Source organism: Microtus ochrogaster, linkage group LG7_11 (assembly GCF_000317375.1).
Source record: "Microtus ochrogaster isolate Prairie Vole_2 linkage group LG7_11, MicOch1.0, whole genome shotgun sequence".
Taxonomy (NCBI): domain Eukaryota; kingdom Metazoa; phylum Chordata; class Mammalia; order Rodentia; family Cricetidae; genus Microtus; species Microtus ochrogaster.
The window spans coordinates 20487076-20504791 of record NC_022032.1 but is presented as its reverse complement, the minus strand read 5'-3'; the positions used below and the strand labels follow the sequence as shown (position 1 = coordinate 20504791).

At 43.9% G+C, this 17716-nt stretch overlaps 1 protein-coding gene and 1 long non-coding RNA gene across 4 annotated transcripts in view; one reads left to right on the top strand and one right to left on the bottom strand.

Annotated features, from left to right (window-relative positions):
* Stox2 (storkhead box 2) overlaps positions 1-17716 on the top strand; it is a 225185-nt gene that overhangs the window by 134981 nt on the left and 72488 nt on the right. The gene's annotated exons all lie outside the window — the stretch shown is intronic.
* LOC113457818 lies at positions 14284-17696 on the bottom strand. The gene is made up of 3 exons (XR_003378304.1): positions 17609-17696; positions 15118-15199; positions 14284-14511 (listed from the first exon to the last, which is right to left on the bottom strand). It is a non-coding gene; the product is annotated as an uncharacterized LOC113457818 (long non-coding RNA).

Below are 17716 nucleotides of genomic sequence, written 5' to 3'. Positions count from 1 at the left end.
TAAACCATATTTGGGAACATGGGCGCAGTTTTTTTCTTCACTCCCACATCAGGGACAGGGACGGGGATGGACACGACTCAGGATGTGTGGTGTGACATCCTCAGGCTCCACTTGGCAGCACCGCATTGTCGCTGTCCCTGCCTTCTAGCGGCACTCAGCAGGAAATAACTGTGGCAGGGACATTCTGTGTAGGCTGCAGTTCCTAGACGCCATCTGGGGACTGGCGTCGGAGTCGTTCCTCCTGCAGCCTCATCCAGGGAGCTCGTTAAGCAGCTACGCATCTTGGCCTCATTCTCAAAGTATTTGTAGGCTTGGGACGGGGCCCAGAACTTTATGTTTTTAAACACTCTCTAGGTAATTTTGGGTCGGGGAGCCACTGATTTGCCATTGTCTCAGACTGTGGGCTGCCCTGTCTTCATTTATTTACTTGTCTCCGCGTCCAGTAAGCCGGTATCAATGCCTGAAAGCCTTGACGAGTGCGTTCCTCTAGAGCGGTTAGAACTGTACTTAGGTTCCGGAAGCCCAGACCTCCCTTGGAGAGTTAGGAGTGGGGGATGTCATGGAGCAGGGGCACTCAGCAAATGAGCTAGAAGGGACAAGGAAGGACCCCAGGAAGGGTGCACAAAGCCCCGAGCCAGCAGGAAAAGTTCATTGAAGTCATCCCTGCAAGGGAAGGGCTGTGGAGATTGGGGGTGGGGAAGGCCAGAGACAGGAGGGGTCACAATGAGCACTTCTGTCCCTTTGGAAGCTAGCTAGGTGTGGTGAGAGACGAAGACACAAGAAGGGAGGAGCCAGCATCGAAAAAGACCTTATATTTTAAGCCCGAGAGCTGTAGTTTTGTTCTGAGTATAATAATACGTAACCCAAGAAATTTAAGTAGGGGTGTGGTGTGCGGGGATTCGCGTTACAGAAAGGTAACCCTGACTCAGGTGGATCTCGGTTAAATAGCCAAGAGGAGGAAATGGTAGGCAGAGAAGGGGTAATGTATGAGAAGAACACGCCCAGAGTGTCTGAAGCCGCTGCGGTCTATCCTCTGGGCGAGGTGGACCAGGAGAAGGGGAGGGGTCAAAACCACCAGGAAGACAGAGATCGGCTGAGGGCGTGGCCTGAATTTGTGGTGGCCTCCAACTTGTATGAGTTAGGGATTTTAATAAATAGTCTTCTATGATCTGAGAGCAGAAGTACAAACAGCAGACCTGTGGTATGTAGCCGCATCTAGACCAGTGTGGAAGCCATTGGGACATTACCTTTGGAGGTTTGTTCTTGGTAGAGAAACATCGGCCAAGGTGCACTGTGGGAGGAGCTGACCCATTGGCTCCGCCTCATCTTCGGGATAGTTCTGAGCATGTTATTCTGAATATCCAGAAAGAGGGGTCTTGGAGCTACAGAAGGCGAAAATTCTCAAACCGAATCACCAAATTCACGTCTAAAGTTGCCTGAAGCATAATTGGAAGCAGACACTGCCATTGTTAAGGGTTATCTCCTTAGGACAGTCAGGAATCCTTGCTAGCCGTAGTCAAGAAAAATTGATCATTGAATTAAACCTTTGTCAGGCGTGACTTGCTGTATATAAGATGTTCTACTGACAATGTAATACATCTAACTTGGACCGAACCACACTAATTTGAGATAATTGGGAGGAAGACCTGTCTAAGGAAGTGAAAGATTTAAATGTTATGGAATATTTAATGAAAGAAAGCTATTCCTTTTATGTCCTTAGGCCATGTAACGAAAGGATAAATTATTTATAATTAGCATATCAATTGTTGCCATGGCAGAAGTTCCTTAGCATTTGAAAACAGGGTTCTTTCCATCCTCAATAATAGATACAGTCCTGTGAAATCTTATTTACACCATTTAATTGCACTAACCAAAGGGAAAGTGACTGTTAACTTGGCCTTCTCCCGTAATCCCCACACTCAAAATTGGTAGATTGCATACTAAAACGAGGCTTTGTTATATTGAGGAGTCAATACGATATTTCTGTGCCCTACCATCTGTGTGAGAACAGATGCGCTTCTGAAATTGAAGAGGAAATGATACCTATGTAAATATTCAAGACGAACAGACGAAATAGTCAAGGTAAATTACAAAGTAAAAATTGAAATTTAAGAGACAATTTTCAAGGCAGGGCTAGGGATGCGGCTATGTTGGTAGAATGCCTGTCTAGGCTACACAGTGGTCTGGGTTTGATCCCCAGTGTCATATAAAACCCAAATATGGTGCTACACACCTGTGTTCTCAGTACTTAGGAGGGGAAGCAGGAGGATCAAGAGTTCAAGGTCATGGTTGAGCACGCCCTTAATGCTAGCACTGGGAAGGTCAAGGTCATTGTCAGCAGAGTGCTAAATTGGAAGTCACTCTGACTATATGAGACCGTGCCCTCCAAATAAATAAATGAATAAATTGAAGAAATAAAATCAAGATGAAGTAATAATTAAATAATTAAAGAAAACAGTCAAGCAAAGCACCGTAATTGATACTATGTTTCTGAGACATAGGAGATATTTTAGAATTTGGGATACCTTTCATGTATGGAGGGCCAGTTAGGTGACATTTCTGTCTTTTCATTTGCTCCAACAACCACAAGTATGGAGTTGGTGGCATCTTCCTGTCCATTTACGGATAAGGAATTTCTGGTTGAATGCTTTACGTAGCTGGTGCACGGCAAAGCTAGGGCTTAAATTGAGATCGATTCGGTTTTCTTACCATGAACTGTTGGCACTTCATCCTCTGTCTTAGGATCAGGATAAAGGAGGCAGAGTCTTTAACTAGATCCATAAGAGAAGCAGACGTTGGAAACGGGGCAAGGAGGGAAAGATCAGCTGACTGTTGACTCCGAGAAGGAAAGCGCTGGAGTCCCGGAGGCAGCCAGTAAACCACGAGAATTCAAACACTGCGTTCTGAGGCGAATTATTCATAGCCAGAGTTGCTCTTTCAACCTCCTAGTGTGGGATTCTCTGTGCATGTGAAGACCTTTCCTGTGGGTTTTCTCTAGCAGAGTCCACGCTTAGTGGGTCAGGGCTGGCAATGTGAGAGGGGGCTTCCTGAGTTGGGGTACACATAAGCTCTGCGTCTAGCCAGCTCTATAGCTCTTCTGTGTCCCATGTGTAAAAATGGGACCGTGATAGCACCTACTTCCTTAGACTGTTCTGATGATTAAATGCCCTTCCTAAATGGAGAGCATGAGACCATTAACTGGTGTGCCATTTATGCTAAGTCAGTCAAGTTATTGTTATTAATAAGTTGAGAATCTAAGGTTGGCATTGGCCGTTTGTGGGTTTCTAAAAAAGGGATCATTTGTTTCTAAGAGCTTTTCTCTCTCTCTCTCTCTCTCTCTCTCTCTCTCTCTCTCTCTCTCTCTCTCTCTCTTTTCCCCCCAGAGTGAGAAGGACTTAACTGGCTATAATTACAATGGCCCCTGACCTATAGGAGGGATCTGAAAGACAGTTTCAAAGAGATGGGCTTTGCAGGGTAGACATGGTATTTTTCACTGCACGTGTGGCTGATCTGGAAGTAGCAATTAAGGCTACTAGTCATGAGATTCCCAACCAATGTTTTTGGCTAGGATGTAGGAGTGTGTGCGTGTGTGTTGGTGAGCCACCCTAATTATCGTCTTGTTTTGCCCTTTTCTGGGACAGACGGTGTCATGAGATCTGTGAGGAACTGCCATCAGTTGGCCTGCTCCTCTTTAGGAGAGATCCTCCTTCCTACTTCCAGACAAGTGAGCAGTGCTCAGCAGAGTCTGGGGTTCCCAGAAAGCTTTCCAAAGATGCATAGAGCTCCGCCCCCTCCTTGTTAAGGGTCAGTGGTCCTGACACTGTAATGGGACCAGCACAGCAGCCAGTATGTTCTGTAGAGAGGACACAAACGGAAAGCCACGTCCAGGTCCTCCGGAGCCCATAGGGAGTTATGCCAGTCACTTCATCTTGTGTTTCGTCGGTTGGCTTTGTGGTAGCTTTCTTCTCACGGATTCATTTTCAGTCCAGGTGGTCTGGAGTCTGGAGTGCATGTGTTTGGGTTAGTGAGCCTAGTAGGAGCAGGGCAGATCTACTGCTAGGGCGTCACTGTGTCTGGTATTGTCCTCCTGTTCATCTCTTGCATCTTTTCCAATTAACCTCCAAATTCTTAGACCTTCAATAGACCGTCAATAGACCATCAATAGCTGCCTTTATAGACAGAAGATTATAAACTATTGGGATTAAAACCAAACAAAACCAGCACATGCATGAAAGGCCACTTTGGTGTCTCCAGGAGTTTATCTCTTTCGGATGCTTGAGACATGTCTGTTCCAATTCCAAAAGGGACAGTGGAGGAAGTGGCAGCTGCAGGTCTCAGTGTTGAAGAATGGATCGGAGACTTCATTTATTAATATGTGATCAGGAAGGAGCTCTGGCATAGATATGAACGTCGTCTTAGGCAGATTTTGATCCTGTGTCCTGGCGGTGTGGACATAGACCAGTGACTGAGTTGGTGGTGAGCCTGCCATTCACAGTGGTTGCCTGGGCCTGTTCGAGAGTTGTTGAGAAAGGAGAAATTGTCTTTTCAAAGTGGCCCCTCTTCTGGAAGATGATCCTAAAAAGACACTAACTACTACTGCTGGTCCTAGGCACCAACAGACAATGAAGAAGTCAGGCAGAATCGTAGTTCTCATCCAGAGCGGAAAATGCTTTGAATGAAACACAGCACCTTGTATGGTGTAATGGGAATGGCTCACCAGACAGCTGTTCCCTTCCCAAATGCCCTCACGTGGATACGTCAGCTTGCTGTCATAGACTTCATACCCACAGTCCTTAAAGATCTAAAACAATAGTTTAAATTGTTAGTTATGGGGCAGTTCCACGGGATATTATAGCATGGGAGGTGGCCAGAGTCTTGGGGCCTCTGCACTGTCTTTGGTTCATTTCTTTTGTGATCCATACAGGGGAGGCCATACTGTCCAGAGCTGACCGTGTCATTAAGTTAGATATAGTATGCTCTTTGTTGATTCTGCAGTGATATTTGCCTTCCCTTGACTAATCAGATACAGAATTTAGATAAATGTTTTGGGAATTCAAGGGGAAGTCTGGTATCTTTTGGATTTGGAAGGAATACACAGTCTCTCTTTTTCCTACCTAAAGAGTAGCGTGTTGAGTCGTTGCCATAGCTGAGTATTTTAGGGACATAATTTATATCAATAACCAATTAATTGTTGGTCCTAATTCAACTATTTTAAGGGAACTGGAGGGAGTCATTGAAGCTTTGGGATAGATCCTGCCAGGTTCTTCTGAGGCCTCTCTAAATATTGACATCGAACAAGCGAAGAGGGTCCCTGCTAAGAATTCCTAGCCCTCCCCTTCTCCTGCTAACCTCGTGTAACACTGAAAACGGTCAAAGCCAAAATATGGAGAAAAGTTAAGTATGATCTATGATCAACTGGATCCTTGTACTCATATCAGCACAACTCCTTCACCCAAGACTCAGACAACATGATAGGAGAGGGGGTTCCAACAGACAGAGGACCAGGGATGCTGTGAACCTGTATCTCCTTGAGACGACAGAGATGCGTCATTCATGATGCCACAACAATATGGCCAAATAAGGACAACACAATAGACATGTGAACATGGGAGGCACAAGCCTCACAGGGCCCCACCCCAGACAAAGAACTGTAGGCAACTGTGGGGTTCTTAGAACTGGAGCAGTGGTCTTCCCCCAAGGAATGAGCCTCCTAATTGATTCCTCAGCACTACGTGGTCAGTCCTGCAACCATGTGTATGCAAGCAACGCTGAAACAGCTCAGCCGGTTGTATTGGTGTAAGTAGCAATAACAAGAAGAGAAGACCAGGCACACACCATTAATCCCTCTGGAAGCAGAGGCAGGTGGATCTCTGTGAGTTCAAGGCCAGCCTGGTCATAGAGTGAGTTCCAGGACAGCCAAAGGTACACAGTGAAGCACTGTCTTGAAAAATCAAAAATAAATAAATAAGTAAACAAACAAACAAACAAAAAAAACTCAATGCCCTCCTAAACAGCAACAATTCCATCCTAATAAAAACAAAGAAGAGGAGGCTAGAAACTTGAGAGGGAGTTAGGGGGAGCAAAGGAGGAATAGAAGGAAGGAAGGAAGAAAGGAAGGAAATGGAGGGAAATGATGTAACTATATTAAAAAGAATAAAAAGGCCAAGGCAGCATTGAGTGAGGAAGGTGACAGAATCAAGGGGTACTCTGTTCCCTGTGTTTCTGTGTAGCCAGCATTCAGGCTCAGGGCTCTGTGATTGTTTTTGCACAGTGAAAAAAAATTACAAGTGATTGACCTAGTTATAGAACTCTTGTTTTAAAGAGGAAATGATTGCTAATGCCAAGTTGAAAAGCTTACTGTAGGGGCTCAGACGGTAAAGTACCTGCTGCACCAACGAGGACCCGTTTGTCCACCAAGGCAGACATGGTGGGTGTGTTTGTAACCCCAGCACAGCACGAGGACCTGAGTTTGTGTCCCAGAACCCATATAAGAAAAGGCAAACACGACAGTGTTTGTCACCCCAGCTCTGGGGAGACGCAGACAGAGCCATTCCCTGGAGTTCACTGGACATCAAGTTCTGGGCTGGTAAGCGACCCTGCCTTTAAGAAAAAGATGGATATAGCACTAAAGTAGTGGTGTTTAATTTGATCTATTGCCTAAATATAGGTGTATACACATATACAAATACATACACACACAAACACACACATTGCTTAATAATATGCAATTCTGTTTCACTTCTCATGGGAAAACCATTGCTTAAATGTTTGGTTTTTTTTCTTTTGATGTTTTAAAATACTGATCTAGATCTACAGTGCTTTCCTCCCTTCTTGCCTGATATTCCAGCCTCTTAATGTGACTGCTGTCGATGTCTTCAGGTCAAAGAGATTGAGCATAAACCTTAAGGATTGAATCAGGAATTTCTTTTGGGGGTGAATACAGATGTTTTTTATTAGGATCTGAATAACCCTTGACCCAGGTGTTTATCTAAAAACTACAGCGTATATTTGTTGCAATCCTCATAACCCTCCCTCTTAAAAAGTCACCCGCCCTCTTAATCTCTCAAAGCATCTTGGCGTTTGTATCCCACCACAGTGTATTATGGAGATAACCACTATCCAGGGCTTGCTCCTATCGATTGGTTACCCACTGTCTAGTGCCTATCTGGAAGGGATAGTGAAAGACAAAGGTCTTCTGTTCCTGGGCAGTGTGCAGACAGTGAGGGAAGATCTAGAAAGGGATTTACTGTACTTGGAAGGTCATGATGTGTGGAGGAAGGAAAAGCTGGGATTGCGTGGGCAGGGGACTTGTCAGGAGATGACTTCAGGTAGACATACAGCTGCTCTACTTATGGGGGCCAAGATGAGCGCGTCAATCAAAGGGAAGACAAGAACACACGGAAGGTGTTAAATCTGGAGAGTGATGTCATAACTCATTACAGAAGTCATGCCAAATTGGAGAGGGCAGGAGGGGGCTGCATGGAGAAGTAAGGGCTGGTCCAGAAATCGGGGCAGGAGACAGTGACGGATTGGCAGAAAGGATGCCAGTGAGGGCCTGGTGCGAATGATGTCAGTGGAAGGCACAGTGGACTCCAGGACCAACATGTCCTCTGGAAACTCCACTAATAATGGTTGGAGATTGACAAATACTGCAGAGGTGCTGGAGGGAGGAGTCAGTGGCAACACCCAGGTTTCTGGCTAAGAGAGGTGCTGTTTCTGAGTAATGACAGTAGCAGTGGTGAGGGGCAGACTTTGGTGAGTTCCATTTGGGGACATGTAGGTACACAGGTGGAGGTGTCTACGAGACATTTTGTTTCCCTTGATGTGTTAATCTGAAAATCGGCTTGCACACACCCATGCTACCGTTTATGACTTATGATCCCGATAAAGATTTGTTACGATTCACCCAAGGGATCATGTCAATCTTGAATAATTAGTTACTGCTTTGCGCCTCATGAACTGTAGTATGGCCGCCCCTCCCGAGGCAGCTTAAATTTGGCTCTGACTCTGGGGAAGCTGGCCTCCTACAACGGCGCTGTCTCCCAGCTCCTTGTCAGAACATGGAAGGTGTGGGTGGATCCGCAGCTTCAGGCCTCAAGAAATGTCCCCCACAAGGGTTCCTCATCTCGGCAATATTTATAGCTTCTCGCCAAGTAGTACTTCAAAATCTCTTGTATTTATAAAGCACTTATTCTAAAGCCCAAGCTTTCCCACCATCCCTTAGATTATACATAGGACGGTGCTAAGGGGCAGATTTTTATTCTGAATGGCAATGGGAGGTATAGCAATAGAACGTGGCTTTCTGAATGATTTATTAGTTAGCGTTTCTATTAGCCTACTGTTTACATTTTTAATGTGCATTCAATTGAAAGTAATTCTCGTTAAGCTCTTGGATGATTTCCAAAGCAGGCGATTAGGTTCACACCCAGCATTTATCTGTGTTTGTGGACAGATACAAATGGTATGTTAACACCTATCCCCAAAGTGATGATCCCCAATGCTTCTGATTGAATTTGGTACCGCAGTCAAGCAAAGGGCATCACAGGGAGTGGCTTTCCTTCATCATGTCTAAGTCTTGTAGAAATTGAAGGAAATGTTTGTATAAAAATCCATAACAAACAAACAAACACCTCGGGGACGCGATCTGTATAGTAGCTGCCTCTAGCTCAGACGGTTCTGATGATTTCTGTTTTGAATGTGGTAACTAAAATTAGTGTTTCATGGTTGGAAGAACACTTGTGATTTACTTATACTTTACCTTAACGTCCCCTCTGAATGAAAAGGATTCAGGATATCTTAGGGAGAGATGCATAAATATATGATTCAAAAAAATTAGAGAAGTGAAAATGGAAAGGAGAAAATAAGAATTGGAAGTAGGCTGGAGAGATGGCTCAGAGGTTAAGAGCACTGGCTGCTCTTTTAGAGGACCTGAGTTCAGTTCCCAGGAACCACATGGTGGTTAGCAACCATCTAGAATGAGATCTGGTGCCCTCTTCTGGCATTCAGATGTGCACACAGGTGAAACGCTGTGTAGACAATAAATTAATAAAATTTTTAAAAAGGAGGTAACGTCTTGATCAGTACTCATAAAAAGTTAATTTATTTCTTCAAAGAAGAGTTGGAAAGAGCTAAAGATGGGTGATTTTAATTGAGAGCTGGACATAGTGGGCAGTATCTGTAACTGTAGCCTGGGGAAGCAGACACAGTAGATTTAAGGCCACCCCGGTCTGCATTATCTGTCACGCATAAGGATGTAGGCTAGATTCTCAATCCTAGAACAGTAACAAACAGAAAGTTTAAAACATGTGCTGGGCAGTATCAGAAAGCAACCCCAATTTCAACTGAAAGATTAAAATAGAAATATTATATTTATTTGAATATAAGTCAGTTTTCTCTGACTGTCTGGCTTCACTCTTTTCTAAATCAGGACAAAAGGACTCTTTAGGGGGCGGTGGTGACACACTCCTGTAATCCCAGCACTCAGGAGGCCGAGGGTCCTAGCGCACAACGTGCTGTTTGAGTTTGAGTTTGAGGCCAGTCTGGTCTACAGAGTGAGTTCCAGGACTGCCAAGGCTACACAGAGAAACCCCGTCTCAAAAACCAAAACAAAGCAAAAACAAACAAACAAAAAATCTTATTCAGTAACCTTGATCTATCTAGTCATTAAAATTTTATGGACATTATCTTCTATAGTTTATATTCTTTGTCATCTGTTTTTGTTTTTTGCACTGACTTATCCAGTAACACAGCAGTTAGTGCCAGAATCGATTAAAACAAAAATTCCCCAATATCTGCTCAGATGTTCATTTAAGGAGTGTGATGGGTCTTCCTCACCTCTTTGGCCTCAACAAACCTTTGGAAAACAGCTTTTATTTTTCAGAAGCACTTTGGCAACCCCTTCCAACCTGTTCTGAAATGTAACTGACCTATGCGCATGCTTACAAACACCCAGCACATTGTGCGCTAGGACACCACTTTGGACAGTAACGAGGTTGCTTCGTTGTAACCCTTCCTATGACATCATGATTGCACATGCGCACTGAGCTAGCAGAGTTTTTGCGTGTACCCTATCGTCTCCGTTGCCTCTGGTGGGCTAAATTTATGAAATGATCTCTTTCTTGAGAAAACGTTTCCAAGGCCAATCACAGCCCAGCATAGCTCTGCTTTGATGAAACCAAGCTGGTTTTGTGCTTATATACAAGGTGGAATTTTTAAGTGCCGATCATCACAGATTTTCAACATGGCAGCCCAGCAAGACCTTGGCAAGCCCGCTTAGGAACCACGTCTTGGGCTAGGCGTGGCTTTTAACTCCACTGCTCAGGAGGCAGAGGCAGGGGGATCTCTGTGAGTCGAGGTCAGCCAGGTTGCATTAGTGGGCCCTCAAGCAAACAAACAAGAAAAAGGAAATCACGTGGCGGGGTGACAGGGGTCTGTCAGAATCAAAACAGAACTTGAAGCAACCTAGAACCTTAGCTGCACGGTTCTAGGGCCAGGCTTGAGCAAGGCTCACGCAGTGAAAGTCTGCTATCCTTTTGACCCCAAAGATGATACAACTGACTACAAGCTCATTGTTCGGGGCTGCCTTTCCCTTAGACCCGCCCTGTAGTACCTGGGAACCAATTCCAAAGACAATTGTAAGGCCAAGTCTACCTCCCTGTTCCGGAAATGGTGGCAGGGAAACTGGGGTGAGGGGGGGAACAGTGGTGTGATTAGGGGACGGATGGTTTTGGTACTGCGAGGGATTTAAACCGAACGTTGAAGTCTAGCCTTGTGTCTACTGCAACCCCTTCCGTCCAGGTCATGGGATAAAGTCTTTTAGAATCCCAAATGTCCTTCTTTACTCCAAGACTGGGGACAGTGCTGGTTTTATTGTTTAAAATTTGGTTCATGTTTATGTTTTTCATGCCTGTAGTTCCTTTACCCTGTCTGTAAGTTACAGGACATCACTCTTATTAAAACAACCGTCCCGAGTCCTTGGTCATTGCAGGTATTTCTTTTTCCTTTGAATAACTTGTTTTTTAAAATGAGAGCCGTGCGATAAGACTGATCAGAAGATGCAGCTCTTTGGGATGTACTGCGTAGAGAGTGGTTTCCAATGTTGGATTTATAAAAGCTGTCAGTGGCTAATCAGATAACTTGGCTTTTGAAGTACCCTGTGACCAAGTCATTTCCTGGCTGGGACAGGAGGACGGGGTATTGTTTCCTAGCACAGACGTAACGAAGCCCCATGGACACGCCAGGTGATTTGCAGCCACCGAGCTTCATTCTCTTGATGTTCTGGAAGACAAATCTGAGGAGAGAAGCCTTCCGGGTCCCCCTCAGCTCCTGTGGCTCTGGGTATTCTTTGGCTTGTGGTGTGTGTCATTCTAGGTCAAGCCTGGCTAAGTCATAGAGATCACGTGACATTTCCCTCTCCTGTATCTTCTCTTCTGACCATAGAGCGCTTGTCACTGGACATGGATCCCAATCGGGTACCATGGGGTAATCCTCCCATCTTAAGATGTCTTATCTGCAAAGGCCCTGTTTTTGAATTCAGGCTACATCCACGGGTTCAGGGGTTAAGACTTAGATGACATCATTTGGGCACCACTAGGAGACCCTACAGATGAACACGTATTGTAGAGTTACTGGGTGTCTTTGAAGTGTTATCGGTGGTGTGCTGTTGTCATTGATTGTAGGGGACAGACTGTGGGAAAGCTCAGCATGCAGGGTGGATGGTCCTGGGCTTGAATTCATGCCCTACTGTTCCTGTAGTCCTGTGGCCCGGGACATGTTTGTTTCTTAACCTCTGTGCTACTCAGTTTCCTCATTTGTAAACAGACACGGGGCGAAGGGGTATTATGTTCAAAATATTGTGCTGGCTACATCAGGAATGAAACCTAAATTTTTTTTAACAGTATTTTCTTTTATACAGTGCTCTGCCTGTATGTATACCTGCAGGCCAGAAGAGGCTATCAGATCTCATTACAGATGGTTGTGAGCAACCACGTGGTTGCTGGGAATTGAACTCAGGACCTCCGGGAGAGCAGTCTGTGCTCTTAACCTCTGAGCCACCTATCTAGCCCCAGTGAACTCTGATTTAGGCACCTACAATCATTTCTGAAATCATGTTTCCACAGCCTGTCTCTCCCTTTTTGACGTTGTCCGTCGGAGGACCTTTCCTGCTTAGTCATTGTCCCACGGTGCTGCTGCTCGAGCAGAAGAAATATCTCATTGTTCTATTTATTCATTAGCGAGTGTCCAATGGCGAAGAAAAGTACTTCCTTCCTATCCGTCTACTGACAGTTTGGAAAATATTTCGCTTTACCATCCCATAAACCCAATTCCTGTGGGGATGTGTGTACCTTATACAGTACCCCTCAGACCTGGGATTGACGGGTCATGGCCATCCTTACTTCTGTCCCACCGAGTTTATCATAGCAACCACTAACAGCCAGCATCTCAAAAACGCTGCCATCGAAAGGGACTCTCAACCCACCGCTCTTTCTGAACTACTAAAGCTATCCATAAACCTATCTTAGTGTTTAAAACTTTAAGTCACCCAGGCCTCCTGTCCCCTGGATGCCAGGCAGTGGCCAAGTATCAGTTTCCAGTTTAGTAGTAAAATTGACCTCCTCACCAGTGACATTTGGAAACCTGACTTCTATGTGGTGGCGGTCAGTCAGCTTTGTCACCTTGATGGGATCTAGAATCGCCCAGGAGACAAGCAAAGGCTTGTCTATTATGGGTTATCTGGATTATGTTAACCGAGCTGGGAAGGCCTAGCTACGTGTGGGTGGCACCGTCCATGGCTGAGACGCTTGATCAACGGAATGAGGATAAAGTGCGTTGAGCGCCAGCATTAACGGCTCTTTGCTTGCTGCCTGTGGGTACGATGTGACCGCATGCTTCCGGTTCCTGCTGCCGTGACTTTCATGCTACGATGCACTGAGCCTTTAAACTGTGGCCAGACAAGCACCTCCCCCGTCGAGCTGCTTTTGTAGGGTATTTTTGATGCAACACCAAGAGAAGTAATTAATACCATTTTTCTTAAAAATAAACGAAACAAACCTCGTTTTCATTGGACTGAATATTTTCATTTCTATCTTACTCCAATCCCACTGCTCTTTCTGAATTGTCAAATCTGTTCACGTTAGCGTTTAAAACTTGGAAAAATTTCCATCCAATTGTCTAATAAAGGCTTGCTGAGGTATATCATGTCAAAGAAAGCACATGTCATTTGGGCAGCTGATACAAAGATAAAGAAGACACAAGGCTTGCTCGTGTGTGTGTGTGTGTGTGTGTGTGTGTGTGTGTGTGTTATATCCGGTATGGCTAACTGGCCACTTTATAAAACAAAGTTAGATCTAACTTACAGGGGTGAAGGACAAGGATAATAAGTTAGCCAAAAAATGCTTCAGTTTATCTTTTCATTTGCGGAGTCATTTTACTGACGGCATGATTGAATTAGGGGTTTACGTGCGCTGGTGGAGTCCTGAGTAACACATGTTCATTCATTCATTCATAACAGTAATTCTTACTCATTCTGTAGATTCTCTGTCTGTCCTTCAGTTCTTCCATTCATTCACAAGATACATTTCTTTCTTTTCTTTTTGTTTTCTTTTCCTTTATTGATTTAAGGTATTGCCAAGTGACTCTGGCTGAATCTAGAATCACAATGGTGGATCAGGCTGGCCCCTAACTTACAGAGATCTGCCTGCCTCTGCCTCATCATGGGATTTAATCCCTAATGGGATTAAAATCATGTGCCACCACACCGAACCATAAGATATTTCTTGATGTATCTATGCCCCTGGGTACACTAGGGAGACTGGGCATGTTGTGATAAGGGAGATGCTAAGCTTGCTTATGTCACATGGTTAAAGTCTTCACACAGTACCTGTTGTATAGAAAGGCACTGAATGGTAAAATCATTAAGTTTATATATTGTATGTCTAAAAGCTGCATGAGAAAGAACATAGGGATGGCGTATGAATCAATGGATTGTGAATTTTCTTTTGTCCTCTTTGGTTAGGGGAAGAGTTTGGGATTTTTGCCACAAGAGAGAACAGCTCTGTCAATAGAGGGTATATCTCAACATCTATTAATCTATTCTAATTCTTATATATCAAAGCTATTAGATTGTATGTGTTGAAGGGTATGTCCCCAACCCATTACAAGCATATGACTGGTCCTCAGGGGTATTTAGTGTATCACAAGTGTTTAAAACCCTCGGAGATTGATAAGTAATTAGCCTTCGTGTCTAATGTGTAAACAGCAGAGGGATCTTTGATTTGGGTTCAATCAATGTAATTTTAATGTTAACAGCTCTGAGATCAGCAGTCAGCAGTTAAATAAACTTTGACACTGGGTACAGACATGTCAGCAAAGGCACAATCCAATTTACTATTGATTGATCAGCCGGTTAATTTCCTTTCACTTGAGACATTTGCAAAACAGTTCTTTTCTACACGACCTGTAGGTGCATGCACGGAGCTTCTTGCTTTGTCATTCCTAAGGGATGAGGGAGGACTAAAATGGAGGAGAAAAAGAAAGAAAGTTACTTGGGTCATTGAAGAACACCTTGCCACTCACTGTTAACCAGATCTCTGATACCAGATCTAGGTCCCTTCTGGAATTGCAGGACCAGTCCTGGCTCTGACCCTTCAGGAGCTCAGATCTGTGAGCTTCCTGTCACGACTCCCTGAGCTTTTGGTCCTCGGATCTGAAAGGCCACTGGCGCCCAGGCTTCCCTTCAGCTGTGTTCTTCCTTCTCTTAACAACAAGGCATTCCATGCTGCATCACTTATGCTTGTAAATGGACTTTTCAGACGTTCTCAAAGGGGGTAGGAGATACACTTGTTTGCAAAATTTGGAACAATTACAGTGTCAACTTGACCCCACACTGATGACCTTTGTAGAAGGACAAGGTCAGGGCCAGTTCATAGAAAACAGAGATACACCACACTTACAAAGATTTTGCCTGTTATGTGATTTTTTTTTTAAAAATAAGTATTTTTTTTTCATATGGTTTGAAATAAGGAGTCTTCCTTCTCCTCCTCCCCCTCCCCCTTCTCTTTTTCTCTCTTGAAAAAAAAAAGATCCTGTGCTCCGTATTGCTAAGAAAGCATCACTTACCAGCGCACCTGTTTGCTGGGGCTTGAATTCCAGCTAGGGCAACAGTAGTGTTCAACATTGCCTCTCAACCTGTGGGCATCACCTAACACAATCAGAAAACACGGATATTTATATTCCAATTCACAGCAGTAGCAAAATCACAGTTATGAAGTAGCAACAAAATAATTTTTATGGTTGGGGGGCTCACCAGAGCACGAGGAACTGTGATAAAGAGTCTCAGCATTAGGAAGACTGAGACCACTGGTTTAGGGTATAGGCAGTTTTTAGGATGGCGGGAACCATGAGATCCAAATTTGCTAAAATTCATTAATCCAGATGAAAACAGAGACGGGAAGAGAACACTGATCTTATACTAGTAAATATATTGAATCGTTCACTCCTTATTATTACTAAAGAAGATCATACAATAATGACTCTGTTTACAAATTTGAGAGTATAGAGACAGTGAGAGATACTTTCTAAAATAAAGAATAGTGGAGACGCAGTTAAGGAAGACATCCCCAAGCCAGCCATTGGCTTCCATGTGTGCGTGCATGGGTGAGCGTTACCCTCACTGTTACAGATCCAGGATGTCTCAAGTCCTTGAGAAGCACACGTGCTACTACATACAACGCAGACATGTCAGTGTAGAGAAAAATTACAGTTTTACAAGTGTTCCAAGCAGACACATAAAGAAGAGAGATTCAGACCTTCCTAGGAAGCTCTTCCTAGGAGTCTGTGACAGAACTGGTTGCCAAATCCAGGTATAAGTCTAATTATTGATCAGCTCATCCTTGTTGGAGAGCTTAGCATGTTGGCTAGGCGTGTGTAGTGAAGACAAAATGCACACGTGTCCTGGACCACTTGCCTTTCTTTGAAGACGACTTGATAACTGGAAGAGTGGTTGCCAGCGTTGCTGATGGCTGCATCCTCCAAGCTCTAGTGAATAACGTATTCCAGTACTACGTTAAGAATATATCATTACTCGTCAGGTGTTTATTGAGTACACATTTAAACATATGGGTGAAGATGCCCTTTGGGTTTAAATTCTCTTTTTGCATCTGGGCACCTCAAGATGCCAAGTAATAAAGAGTATTTGGAGGGATATATTTATTCAGCAAATTATGGAACTTCCCTATTACAAATCTATCTTTTATTCATTCAACAAATATTTATCTACTATCTACCAGGTCTAGGCCTTGAGCTCGGTCCTATCTCCACAGAAAAAGATTGCTACAGTTACAGAATGATGTGTGATATGATATCATTAGTTTAGCATTCGGATTGTGCACATAAAAACACCACATGTTGTTTGTACATCACATTTTGCAAATGTCAGAGCATTTAAAAAAGTATGAGAAAGATCAACATCAATTCACGAACATGATTGACTCTGGCCGTGGAGCTATGAATGCAGTTGCCTTTACCCCAAAGCTTTCATTTCCTAATACGAAAAATTATTAAAATATCTCAGCAACTGTTTCAGGGGGTGGTTAGGGAGCTATCTTCTAGGGACGCTTCTGAATGCTTTTATGGTTGTAAGTTTTCTTCAAAACACGGAGCACATGAGAATCCCTGTTGCAGGATGGGTGATGGAGATAGAGGAGGTGTGGACAGACATCATTCTAGCCAGCAGCATCCTGAGTCAAGAGCCCATGCTACAGTCATTCATCTCTGAGAAAGCAAGTGCAGGAACGGGCTGAATGGTTATTGATTGTCTTTGATTCATTCAGTTGGCTTTATAATGATAAATTATCAATTGTATTATATATTATTTATATTATATGTAATGTATATTATATAATATGTATTATTATATTACATTAATACTGCGTTCCTTAGCTCCTTTGCGTCATTTTCAAGTTGCCTCCATATAGGAGCAAAACTTGGCTATGTTGCTTGTGGTGCTACAAATGCCTAGAAGTGAGGTTTGTATACGAGACGCTTAGCCTTTCTCCAGGGGAACAAGTTTTATGAAAACAAAACGATTCCATTTTCTTGGGGGGATTATACGCGTCACCAAGTGCCAAGCAAGTCCATTTAGCGTGCTAGATGGCAAAGTTGTTTTCCGTCCTTCAGACCAAAGCATGCCATTCTAGTGGAGACAAAGGACACTTGTCATTTAGGTTCTGACTAAGACGTCGCTTGTCCCCATTCAGAGCGTGCTTTTATCCTCAGCATGTTTTGATAGGACACACCATTTTCTCCTTCCCTGGTAAATATTATAGTCCTCTTATCCTCCTGCAGAATAAATTCCCTAAACTCTTAAAAAAAGAAAACAGAAACAAAACAACCCCAGTCATGAAATGCTTAATGTAGTAATAAGAGCGGCGGGGCTGTTTCCCCAGCACTCCGGCCGCCTGGCTAGCTCATGTCCTGAAATAACAACACACAAACTGTATTCTTTTAAACACTGCCTGGCCCATTTCTATCTAGCCTCTTCTAGGCTAATTCTCACATATTAATTTAGCCCATTTCTAATCATCTTTGTTGCACCCCAAGGTGCGCTTACCAGGAAGATTCTAGCCTACGTCCATCCTGGGTCGGAGCTGAATCGCATCTGCCTCAGAGAGCAGAGCTCTCACATCTGCCCGGAAGAGAGGAGCATGGCGTCTCTGAG